Consider the following 12707-nt stretch of genomic DNA (forward strand, 5'->3'; position numbering starts at 1 on the left):
AAAATGCTATTAAACATCATTGCATACTGTGGAGTAATCTTTTGTGAAAGGAAGAGTCAATCAATGTGGCAAACTTCATTATTGCCTTAAGAATTTTAAGAAATTGCACGGCCACCCCAAACTCCAGTGACCACCACCCTAACCGGTCAGCAGTCATCAACATCGAGGCAAGACCCTCCACCAGCAGAAAGACTATGACCTGCTGAAGGCTCAGATGATGCTTAGCATTTTGTAGCAATAAAGTATATTTTAATTTAGGCATGTACATTGTTTTTTTAAAGACATAATGCTATTGCACAGTTAATAAAGTGTAAACAACTTTCATATGCAGTGGGAAAACAAAAATGTTGTGTACTTGCTTTATTGTAGTATTTGCTGTATTGTGGTGATCTACTTTTAAGTCTATTTTATTGGATATAGCATGGTCACCCCCCCTCTCTTTTGATTACTATTTGCATGGAACTTTTTTCCATCCTTTCACTTTCAACCTACTTGTGTCTTTGAAATTAAAGTCTCTTGTAAAGAGCATCTACTGGGTCACGCTTTTTTATCCATTCTGCCAGTTTCTGTCTTTTGACTAGAAAGATCAACCCTCAGTAGAGTAACTACTGGTAATGAAGGACTTTTTCTACCATTTTACTCTTTGGTTTTTTAAAGTTTTTTTTTCCCCAAATCGATTTTATTGATACATATTAATAAATCAAATAATGCATCCAAAGAGAACAATCAATGGAATTTGGTATAATCACATAGTTGTGCAATCATAACTTAATTAGCAATGCACTGTCATTATTTCAGTACTATTACTACTACAGAACAAAAAAACAAACAAGATTTATTCACCCCTCAATATCTCGTTCCCCTGCTGTACAAAGCTGCTATTTTTGGCTATTCTTGCACAATTATTTATTTATTAAGCAGTTTCATTCAGATATATTCATATACCATACAATCCTTCTAAATTGTATCATAATGGCTTTTAATATAATCACAATATTGTGCATTCATCATCACAAAGTTTTAGAATTATTTCATTACTCCAAAAAGAATAACTCCACACCCCTTAGCATGCCCTCCCTAACCCTATGTAACCACTAATCAAAGTTCATCTTTATAAATTGATTTATATTTACATTTTATATAAATGGAATCATACAATATGTATCTATATATTTGTTCATAGTAATGCAATCGTACAGTATTTGTCCTTTTGTGTCTGGCTTGCTTTGCTCAACATAATGTCCTTCAGGTTCATCCATGTTGTCATATGCTTTATGACTTCACTTCTTGTTACAACTGCATAATATTCCATTGTGTGAATACACCACAGTTTATCATTCATCGACTGTTGGACACTTGGGTTATTTCCAACTTTTCACAATCATGAATAATGCAGCTATGAACATCGGTGTGCAGATGTCTGGTTTGTGTCACTGCTCTCAGTTCTTCTGGTTATATACTCAGTAGTGGTATTGCAAGGTCTCATGGCAAATCTATATTCAACTTCTACCATTCTACATTCCCACCAACAGTGAATAAGTGCTCCTATCTTGCCACATCCTCTCCAACATTTGTATTTCTCTGTCTTTTTAATAGTAGCCATTCTGATAGGTGTGAAATGATATCTCATTGTAATTTTGATTTGCATTTCCTTAATCATTAGTGATGTTGAGCATATTTTAATCTTCCTGGTAGAGTGTCCCTTTTATTAATACATGATGGCCTTCTGTAATGCATAACATTTTTGCATTTAAAGTCTGTTTTGTCTGATATTAGTATAGCTACCCATGCTCTTTTTTGGTTACTATTCACATGGAGTATCTTTTCCAGCCTTTCACTTTCAGCTTGTTTGTATCCCTGGGTCTAAGGTGAATCTCTTGTAAGCAGCATATGGTTGGCGCATATTTTTTTATCCACTCTGTCAGCCTATGTCTCAATTGGGGGATTTAATTCATTCACATTCAATAATATTACTGTAAATGCATTATTTACTTCCACCATTTTATTCTTTGGTTTTCATGTCACACACTTTTGTCTTTCTTTTCGCTTTTTAAAAAAAGATTTATTTATTTTATTTATTCCCCCCCCATTGTCTGCTCTCTGTGTTCATTCACTGTGCATTCTTCTGTGTCAGCTTGTCTTCTCTTTAGGTGGTACCGGAAGCTGATCCTGTGACCTTCCAGAGTGGGAGAGAGGGGCTCAATCTCTTGTGCCACCTCAGCTCCCTGGTCTGCTGCATCTCTTATGGTCTCTCCTCTGCCTCTTTTTTTTTGCATCATCTTGCTGCACCAGTTTTCCTCATGAGCCAGCACTCTGTGTGGGCCAGCGCTCCATTCAGGCCAGCTTGCCTTCACCAGGAGGACCTGCGAATCGAACCCTGGACCTCCCATATGGTAGATGGGAGCCCAAGTGTTTGAGACACATCTGCTTCCCCCACTGCTCATTTTTTTTCCTATTCTTTTTTCTCTCTTCAATTTCAGCTGTTCTGTCTGTGGTATCACTTTTTCTTCTACCATTTCGAGTCTGCTGCTGTATGCCTTTAATGTGTGTGTGTTTTTTTTTAAAGATTTACTTATTTATTTCTCTCCCCTACCCCCCCACCCCGGTTGTCTGTTCTCTGTGTCTATTTGCTGTGTCTTCTTCTTTGTCTGCTTCTGTTGTTGTCAGTGGCACGTGAATCTGTGTTTCTTTTTGTTGCGTCATCTTGTTGCGTCAGCTCTCCGTGTGTGCGGCACCATTCTTAGGCAGGCTGCACTTTCTTTCCTGCTGGGTGGCTCTCCTATCTCTTTAGCCCCTTGCTGGCTCCCAAGGCAAGCAATGGTGCAGCCCACCTGGCCTGGAAGGGCTCCTGGGACACAGCAGGCCAAATCTGTGGGTCTGAAGCTGAGCCAGCCTCAGAATGTGTCCCTCTCTCTCCCCTTTGCTGGGGTGGTGGATCCTTGGAGCCCCTTTTGTCTAAAGTGTCTTCAGTGTGGGGCATGGTGCCGGCAGCAGTTTCAACTCACATTCTGTCATTGTGATTTCCTTCCTTTGTCCCTCTCTTCTGGGGGGTGCCCAGCCTTCGCCTCATGTCCTAAAGCCTAGAAGATTGTTTTCCAGGCTGTATCAGCCTGTCCTCTAGTCATTTTTCAAGTTTGTTTTTTTTTAACCTTTTTTTGTCTGCCAGTTCTTCTATTACTGCCTATTTTTGTATTTATCTCTTATAGTGAACTTTTTTTTTTTACAATCCACACATCTTTTATTATCTATTTTTTTAACATCACTTGTGGCATGAATTCATAGGGAATAGGTTCCAGTAGCTCAGGCTCTTTTCCATTAGTTCTTGCAAAGTGTGCTTCCCTGGGTGGAGCAGGCTGGAGTTTCAGTTGGACCCAGGTACCTTTCTCTTTAGCTTCCTTCTTTTTCTGATCATTTTACTTCACACGTTGGAGCTGTCTCAGCTCTTAGAGTGCTTAGTATGCTCAATGCGAACATTAATTCTCTTCGCAAGAATCTTGCCCTTAACCTGTTTACCACTATGCCAACAGCACGCTGGGTAACACTGTAGACTCTTCCCGTTTTGCCATGGTAACATTTGTGGGGCATTCCTTTTTGAACAGTGCCATTCCCTTTATGTCTACGATATCACCTTTCTTGTAGATTCGCATATATGTGGCCAAAGGAACAACTCCATGTTTTCTAAAAGGCCTAGAAAACATATAGTGGGTCCCTCTCCTCTTTCCCTTTGTGTTTGTCATTTTGGCTAATTACGGCAAGATGGCGGTTCCGGCCAAAAGGGCAGTGAACTCTTTAGAATCTCGCCTTTTGCATCTGTAGCATACTTTATGAATATAGTCTGTGTGGTTACCATAGGACTTGACTTTAACATCCTAGTTCTATGACAGTCTCATTCAGTTTGATATCAACTTAACTTCAGTAGGATACCTCCCCACCTTTAGGTAGCTTTTGTCACAAATTACATATTTATGCACTATAAGTCCAAACCATTTACTTACCATATATATGCACTTGCATTTTAGATCCTGTAGGAAGTAGAAACTTTGGGCTGTTACAACCAAAAAATACAATAGTACTGGCATTTATAGGGCCCATGTCATTATCTTCATTGGGGTTATTTTACATGTGGCTTCTATCTGTTGTTTGCATCCTTTCCTTTCAACCTGAAGACTTCCTTTTAGCATTTCTTATAAGGGTAGCATGTTGGTGACAAAATCCCTCAGCTTTTATCTGGGAATGTGTTAATCTCTCATCTTTGAAAGACAGTTTTGCCAGACAGTTCTTGTTATGCCTTTTCTTCTTTGTTTTAGCACTTTTTAAAAATTATTATTATTTATTTATTTTTTAAAATTACATTAAAAAAAATATGAGGTCCTATTCAACCCCACCGCCCCCACCCCCCACTCCCCCTACAGCAACACTCTCTCCCCTCATCATGACACATCCATTGCACCTGGTAAGTACATCTCTGAGTATCACTGCACCCCTAGTCAATGGTCCACATCATAGCCCACACTCTCCCACGTTCCATCCGGTGGGCCCTGGGGGCCTCTACAATGTCCCGTAATTGTCTGTGAAGCACCACCCAGGACATCTCTTTGTCCCAAAAATGCCTCCACATCTCATCTCTTCCTCCCATTCCCCAAACCCAGCAGCCACTATGGCTACCCTTCCCACACCCATTCCACATTTTCTCTGTGGACATTGGATTGGTTGTGTCCATTGCACATCTATGTCAAGTGGGGGCTTAGATTCCACATGGATACTGGATGCACTCCTCCTGCTTTCAGTTGTAGACACTCTAGGCTCCATGGTGTGGTGGTTGACCTTCTTCAACTCGATATTAGCTGAGTGGGGTAAGTCCAATAAATCAAAGTGTAGGAGCTGAAGTCTGTTGAGGCTCTGGGCCTGGGTGTCATATTATCAGTCCAGAGATTCAAATCCCCTAAATATGTCTAAAACCCCAGAACCAACTACAATTCCATTAAAGTAGCATGCAAGCCTTGTGAAAAGAGATCCCCTCTGAGTCCAATTCCATCACGCAGAAACACCAGCTCCAGAGAAGGGCCATCTGCCATGGCAGTGAACCCCATCTGCCATGATCATAGAACCCGTGGGTCTCTTTATTCCTCAAAAGAACCAATACCTGGGATTGTATCTACTTTATCTGTCTCTCAGGCTCTGCTCATTTGTGCATAAGGGCATTCTTTCTGACAGCCTCCAGACTCTTTTTTAGAGACTCATAGCCTTATATTCTCATTTCTCCTTTCCATTTCCCCCTTCCATTAGGTCAAACAGCATTTTGAAGTCGTGTTATTATATGTAGACAGGGATATTCTGCTGATCTGTGTTGAACCTTTAATTCAAGGTCCTTTTCTAGTTGCATCTTAAGCTGATATGTGGTAGTGATCTCTCGGTGCCAGGGAGGCTCATCCCTGGGTGTCATGTCCCACGCTGGGGGGACTGCACTGCATTTACGTGCTGAGTTTGGCTGTGAGAGTGGCCACATTTGAGTAACATGAAGGCTGTCAGGAGGAAACTCCCAGGCACAGTGCTACTCTAGGCCTTATTCTTATTGGAATAGGCTCAAAAGCGTAGCCATAAGTATCAGGAGCCCACTGTTGGGCCCTCCTTCCTTCCTGGTTCTTGCCGTTGCACCTGGGGAACTGCCGCTGCTCCCCCAGGGTCCACGACAGTGACCCCCCAACCAGGGGCCCGGTACCCCCCCCCCCAGCTATTGTTTTTAATTGTTTCCACTATGAGTATCTCTAGACATTACTATATACCCTGGGCATATGCCCTGTATAACTCCCTGTCAACCATATATATCCTGTCAATAACATCCTATATCAGTATTCCTCCGCTGCCATTGTTGAACCACTCTGTGATCCAAAACTTCCTGTAAAGTCAATCCCAGCATAATGTCAGCTTCACAAGAGTCTTAGATCACCGAAATTCATATATACAATATAGAGTATTTCCCCAGATTCACCATAAAATCTTTTCCCTTCCACAGCGATAATCTCTATAACTTGTTCATATCATATTTCTTGAAACTGATGTACAGATTCCGAGACAATAGCTTTCAAACAAAGTGACATCTGTGCTTACTATGTGGTCCATACTTTAGGTTGTACAGTTTTCTAAATTTTTTAGTTATCCTATGTTTTGCCTTATGGTTTACATTATTAGTCTGTCATCTCCTATATGTTTTTGGAGTAATATTACATGTTTTATATTCATCTTCGTGTATTCTCACAAAACTCCTCTCTTGCCCCCATATTTACCTTGTTTCCATCCATTCCACATCCATTTTCCCCTCCCTTTGGGGCCCACAACGCCAGCCAATCTCCCTTTCCCGAGAAGCCATGTCCAGAGATACTTGCGGCAGTATTCAGGGCCTGACTTTCTCAACTGCCCTAATGCCCTGGGAGCTGTCCTTTCTCACGAGAGATACAGTTCTCTCTATTTGATGGCATTAGTCCTCCCCAGGATGTGGGTCCACCCCAACTCTCACTTATTGGGTCTCTTCCCAATGGTACAACCCACCTTGGCAAAATGAGCCTTCAGCTATTCGCCCAGAGTCCATCCCTCAACAGCCCATACCCCCTGAGCATCCTAAACAGGTAACTCTTCTATTTATATTTTGATACGATTTTCTCAACATTATGTTCTCAATTAACACCTGACACTCTCCCATGTTCGTATGTTGCCCCTCCCTCCCCCCGATTTTTGGACAATATTACCCCTCTTCCCATCCCCAGCCCCCCTCAAACCCACAAAGCCCCACCCGAAGGTAACCCCTTGCCCCCATTTTGTCCCTTCTTTCTGCTCATACTTACCACCAGCTCATCACAGATTCCACCCCTCCAGACGTTAACTCACATCCTTCCTCCACCCCCCGATTTCCTGTAAGCCTCTTTTCCGGTGTCTAGCTCTCTGAGGCAGTTTGCTTATTTCATATCATTGAGGTCATGTAGTATTTGTCCTTCAATGCCTGGGTTGCTTGACTCAGCATAAGATTCTCAAGGTTCATCCATGTTATCACGTGTGATTGTAGTGTATTTGTTCTGACGGCCGAGTAGTATTCCATTGTGTGTATATACCACATTTTATTGATCCACTCGTCTGTTGATGGACATTTGGATTGATTCCAACTTTTGGCGATAGTAAACAATGCTGCTATGAACATTGGTATACATATATCTGTTTGTGTCCTTGTTTTCAGTTCTGATGGGTATATACCCAGCAGTGGTATTGCTGGGTCATATGGCAAATCTATGGTTAGTTTTTTGAGAAACCTCCAAACTGTCCTCCAGAATGGTTGGATCCTTCTGCATTCCCACCAGCAGTGGATGAGTGTTCCCCTTTCTTCACATCCTCTCCAGCATTTGTATTCTTCTGTTTGTTTCATAGCCGCCAATCTTATGGGAGTGAGATGGTATCTCATTGTAGTTTTGATTTGCATTTCCCTGATAGCTAGAGATTTGGAGCATTTTTTCATGTGCTTTTTAGCCATTTGTATTTCTTCTTTGGAGAATTGTCTGTTTAAATCTTTTTCCCATTTTTTAAATGGGTTGTTTATCTTTTTGTTTTCAAGATTTATGAGTTCTTTATATATGCAAGTTATAAGCCTCTTATCAGATATATGGTTGCCAAATATTTTCTCCCATTGTGTGGGTTCCCTTTTTACTTTCTTGACAAACTCCTTTGAGGTGCAGAAGGCTTTAATTTTGAGGAAGTCCCATTTATCTATTTGTTCTTTTGCTGCTCGTGCTTTTGGTGTGAAATTCATGAAGCCATTTCCTATTACGAGGTCTTGTAGATGTTTCCCTACACTGCTTTCCAAGATCTTTATGGTCTTGGCTCTTATATTTAGGTCTTTGATCCATCTTGAGTTGATCTTTGTATAAGGTGTGAGATGGTAATCCTCTTTCATTCTTCTACATATGGCTATCCAGTTCTCCAGGCACCATTTGTTGAATAGGCCATTCTCTCCCAGTTGAGAGGGTTTGGTGGCTTTATTGAATATTATATGGCTATATACATGAGGTTCTATATCGGAGCTTTCAATTCGATTCCATTGGTCTGTGTGTCTCTCCTTATGCCAATACCATGCTGTTTTCACTACTGTAGCTTTGTAGTATGTTTTGAAGTCAGGAAGTGTGATTCCTCCTATTTCGTTTTTCTTTTTCAATATGTCTTTGGCTATTCGGGGCTTCTTTCCTTTCCAAATAAATTTCATAGCTAGTTTTTCTAGTTCCTTAAAGAAGGCTGTGTTGATTTTTATTGGGATTGCATTGAATGTGTAGATCAGTTTTGGTAGGATAGACATCTTAATAATATTCAGTCTTCCTATCCATGAACAAGGAATAGTCTTCCACTTATTTAGGCCTTTCTTTGATTTCCTTGAACAGTCTTGTATAGTTCTCGGTGTATAAGTTTTTTTACCTCTTTAGTTAAATTTATTCCTAGGTATTTGATTTTTTTATTTACTATTGTGAATGGTATTTGTTTCTTGATTTCCTCCTGATCTTGCTCATTCTTGGTGTACAGAAATGCTACTGATTTTTGCGCATTGATCTTATAACCTGCGACTTTGCTGAACTCATTTATAAGTTCTAGAAGCTTTGTTGTAGATCTCTCAGGGTTTTCTGTGTATAGGATCATGTCATCTGCAAATAATGAAATTTTGACTTCTTCCCTTCCAATTTGAATGCCTTTTATATCTGGTTCTTACCTCAGTGCTCGTGCAAGTACTTCCAAGACAATGTTAAATAGGAGTGGAGACAATGGGCATCCTTGTTTTGTTCCTGAGTTTAGAGGAAAGGATTTTAGGATTTCGCCATTGTAAACAATGTTGGCTGTAGGTTTTTCATATATACTCTTTATCATGTTCAAAAAGTTTCCTTGTATTCCGATCTTTTGGAGTGTTTTTATCAAGAAGGGGTGCTGTATTTTGTCAAATGCCTTTTCTGCATCTATAGATATAATCATGTGATTTTTTTCCTTCAATCTGGTTATATGGTGTATCACATTAATTGATTTTCTTATGTTGAACCATCCTTGCATACCTGGAATAAATCCCACTTGGTCATGGTGTATAATTCGTTTAATGTGTTGTTGCATATGATTAGCAAGTATTTTGTTAAGTATTTTTGCGTCTAGGTTCATTAGAGAAATTGGTCTGTAACTTTCCTTTCTTGTGGTGTCTTTGTTTGGCTTTGGTACTAGGATAATGTTGGCCTCATAGAAGGAGTTCAGCAATGTTCCTTCTGTTTTGATTGTTTGGAATAGTTTCAACAGGATTGGTGTTAGTTCTTTCCGGAATGTTTTGTAGAATTCACCTGTGAAGCTGTCTGGCCCTGGGCTCTTCTTAGTTGGGAGATTTTTAATGACTGATTCTATCTCTTTGCTTATGATTGGTTTGTTAAGATCCTCAATGTCTTTCGTCAGTATGGGCTGCTTATGTGTTTCTAGGAATTTGTCCATTTCCTCTAAATTGTCATTTTTGTTGGAATATAGTTTTTCAAAGTACCCTCTTATGATAGTCTTTATTTCTGTGGGATCAGTGGTGATATCACCTTTCTCATTTCTTATTTTGTGTATTTGCATCTTTTCTCTTTTTTTCTTTGTTAGTCTCGCTAAAGGTTTATCAATTTTGTTGATCTTCTCAAAAAACCAGTTCTTGTTCTTGTTTATTTTTTCAAGTGCTTTCTTATTTTCTATTTCATTTAGTTCTGCTCTTATCTTTATTTCCTTCCTTCTTCTTCCTGTTGGGTTACTTTGTTGTTGTTTTTCTAATTCCGTCAAAAGTGCAGTTAGTTCTTCAATTTTTGCTCTTTCTTCTTTTTTGATATGTGAATTTATGGCTATAAATTTCCCTCTCAGTACTGCTTTTGCTGCATCCCATAAATTTTGGTATGTTGTGTTATCATTATCATTTGATTCAAGGTAGTCATTGATTTCTTTTGAGATTTCCTCTTTGACCCACTGTTTTTCTAAGAGTGTGCTGTTTAATTTCCAAATTGTGGTGTGAAGTCTGGGCCTCCATCCCTTGCAAATTTCCAGCTTCACTCCACTGTAATCAGAGATATTGTTTTGTATGATTTCGACCTTTCTGAATTCATTAAGCCTTTCTTTGTGGCCTAGCATATGGTCTATCTTGGAGAATGTTCCATGTGCGCTTGAGAAAAATGTATATCCTGCTGTGTTGGGGTGTAATGATCTATATATGTCTATTAGATCCAGCTCTTCTAGTATATTGTTCAAATGTTTTGTTTCTTTAGTGATTCTCTTTGGAGATGTTCTGTCCAGAATTGATAGTGGTGTATTAAAATCTCCCACTATAATTGTAGATGCATCTATTTTTTCACTTAGTTTTTCCAGCATTTGTCTCACATATTTAGAGGCACCCTTGTTAGGAGCATAAATATTTATGATCGTTCAATCTTCTTGACAGATTGTCCCTTTCACTAAAATGTAGTATCCTTCTTTGTCTCTCACAATTGTTTCACATTTAAAGTCTATTTTGTCTGATATTAATATAGCTACTCCTGCCTTTTTTTGGTTGTTGTTTGCTTGTATGATTGTTTTCCAGCCATTCTTTCAACCTCCATGAGTTTCTGGGTCTAAGATGTGTCTCTTGTAGACAGCATATAAATGGGTCATATTTCCTTATCCAGTGTCCCAGTCTGAATCTTTTGATAGGTGAGTTTCGTCTGTTGACATTCAGTGCTATTACGTTCAGAGAATTATTTGTGGTAGCCATATTTTGGTTGGATTTGTGTTTGTTATATTTTGTTTGTAATATTTTATTTTCCCCTTCTATTTTTGTCTTTTTTGTTGCTCTTACACTGTCCTCCATCTCTGACTGTCCTGTTTTTTCCTTTCTTCCTGCAGAACTCCCTTAAGAATTTCTTGAAGGGGAGGTTTCTTGTTGATATATTCTTTCAGTTTTTGTTTATCTGTGAATATTTTGAACTCTCCATCATTTTTGAATACTGCTGGATAGAGTATTCTTGGTTGGAAATTTTTTTCCTTTAGTACCTTGACTATATCATACCACTGCCTTCTTGCCTCCATCGTTTCAGATGAGAAATCAGCACTTAATCTTATGGAGCTTCCCTTGTATGTGATGGTTTTCTTTTCTCTTGCTGCTTTTAGAATTTTCTCTTTGTCTTGAGCATTGGATAATTTGACAAGTATATGTCTTGGGGTGGGCCTGTTGGGGTTTATGACCAGTGGAGTGCGCTTTGCATCTTGTATATGTACATCTGTCTCTTTCAGTAGATTTGGGAAGTTTTCAGTCATTATTTCCTGCAACACTCCTTCTGACCCCTTTCCCTTCTCTTCTCCTTCTGGAATGCCTATAATACATATGTTTGAGCATTTTGCATTATCATTCAGGTCCCTAAGTCCTATCTGGATTTTTTCTACCTTTTTATTGACCACTTCTACTATCTGTTTGATTTCCAATGCACTGTCTTCCACATCACTAATTCTCTGCTCTGCCTCTTCTAGTCTGCTGATATTTGCTGCAAGTGTATTTTTGATTTCTTGAATTGTGGTGTTCATTTCCATCATATTTGTTATTTTTTTGCACATGTCTGCTATTTCCCCTCCAAGTGTTGTCTTCATGTTGTTAACCTCTTTCATTACTTCATCAAATTTGTCGGTCATAAATGTTCTGACATCTTTCATTGCTTGTGCGAAGATCTGCTCCCCTTCCTGATTTTTAGTTTGTTGATTGGATTCAGCCATGTTTTCCTGATTACTGATTTGGTTTGTATATTTTTGTTGCTGTCTTGTCATCATGTCTTCTTGATGGGTTTAATCAGTTCCTTAGCTTCTTTGTCTAGTCTTGGAGACTAATTAGCTGTTGTTTTTGCGTAAGTGATATATCTTCCCTTTGTCCCTTTGTTCTTCCAACTCCGATTTCTTATTGCTGGTTAAGTTCACTTTAAAGGAAGTATTAGTGCTGGGGAAAGGCAATTGTGTAAAGAAGGAAAAAGTGTAAAGTAGTATTGGTGAAATATGTTAACAAAGCAACAATATGAGTTCTGGGAGGTTGGAGGTTAGATCGTGTAAATTGTGTAGCGTTATAGTAGTAGGAAAGTACCTATAATGAGGTAGACGACTGAATATGGGAGGGATATGGTATGTACTAAGAAGCTATTGTTTTCATAAGAGAGGGGAAGAGAAAAGAGAGGTAATAGTTTCAAGGGCAGATACCTGATGGAAAACTAAACAAAGGTATTAGAATTTAAGAGTTAGACACTTTGTGGGTGAAAGAAAGGGAGGTGGAATATAGGAGAGATAGCAGATGGTGGAGGATATCAAGTTGTAGGGGAAAGGGGGTAGTGTAGATAGCCTTAATCTATTCACAGAGAAATGAGGCAGTGGAGGATGAGGAAACCCATCAAATGTGAGGTGTTTCCTGCAGGACCTATTGTATTGTTAAGATAAAATAGAATAAGAAGATCAGGGATAAGAAAGAGAGGATAAAAAAAAACCACACACACACAAAGAACAGAAACTCCGCCGCCGGGCTCTGCCCGGCTCGGCCTGGCTCGGCCCCGCCCCCCCGGCCACCGCCTCAGAGTGCTCGGCCCCGCCCCCCTGGCTGCCACCACTCGGCCAGGCTTGGGCCGGCATCCTGGCCGCCGCCTGCTGGGCGCTTGGCGCTCGGCCGACTCGGGCCCAGGGCC

General features: G+C 39.8%; 1 pseudogene; it reads right to left on the reverse strand.

The window, feature by feature from the left end:
- Positions 1-3053: 3053 nt before the first annotated feature.
- LOC105745172 (large ribosomal subunit protein eL21-like) lies at positions 3054-3767 on the reverse strand (annotated as a pseudogene).
- Between the last annotated feature and the right edge of the window lie 8940 nt (positions 3768-12707).

Source organism: Dasypus novemcinctus, chromosome 6 (assembly GCF_030445035.2).
Source record: "Dasypus novemcinctus isolate mDasNov1 chromosome 6, mDasNov1.1.hap2, whole genome shotgun sequence".
Taxonomy (NCBI): Eukaryota; Metazoa; Chordata; class Mammalia; order Cingulata; family Dasypodidae; genus Dasypus; species Dasypus novemcinctus.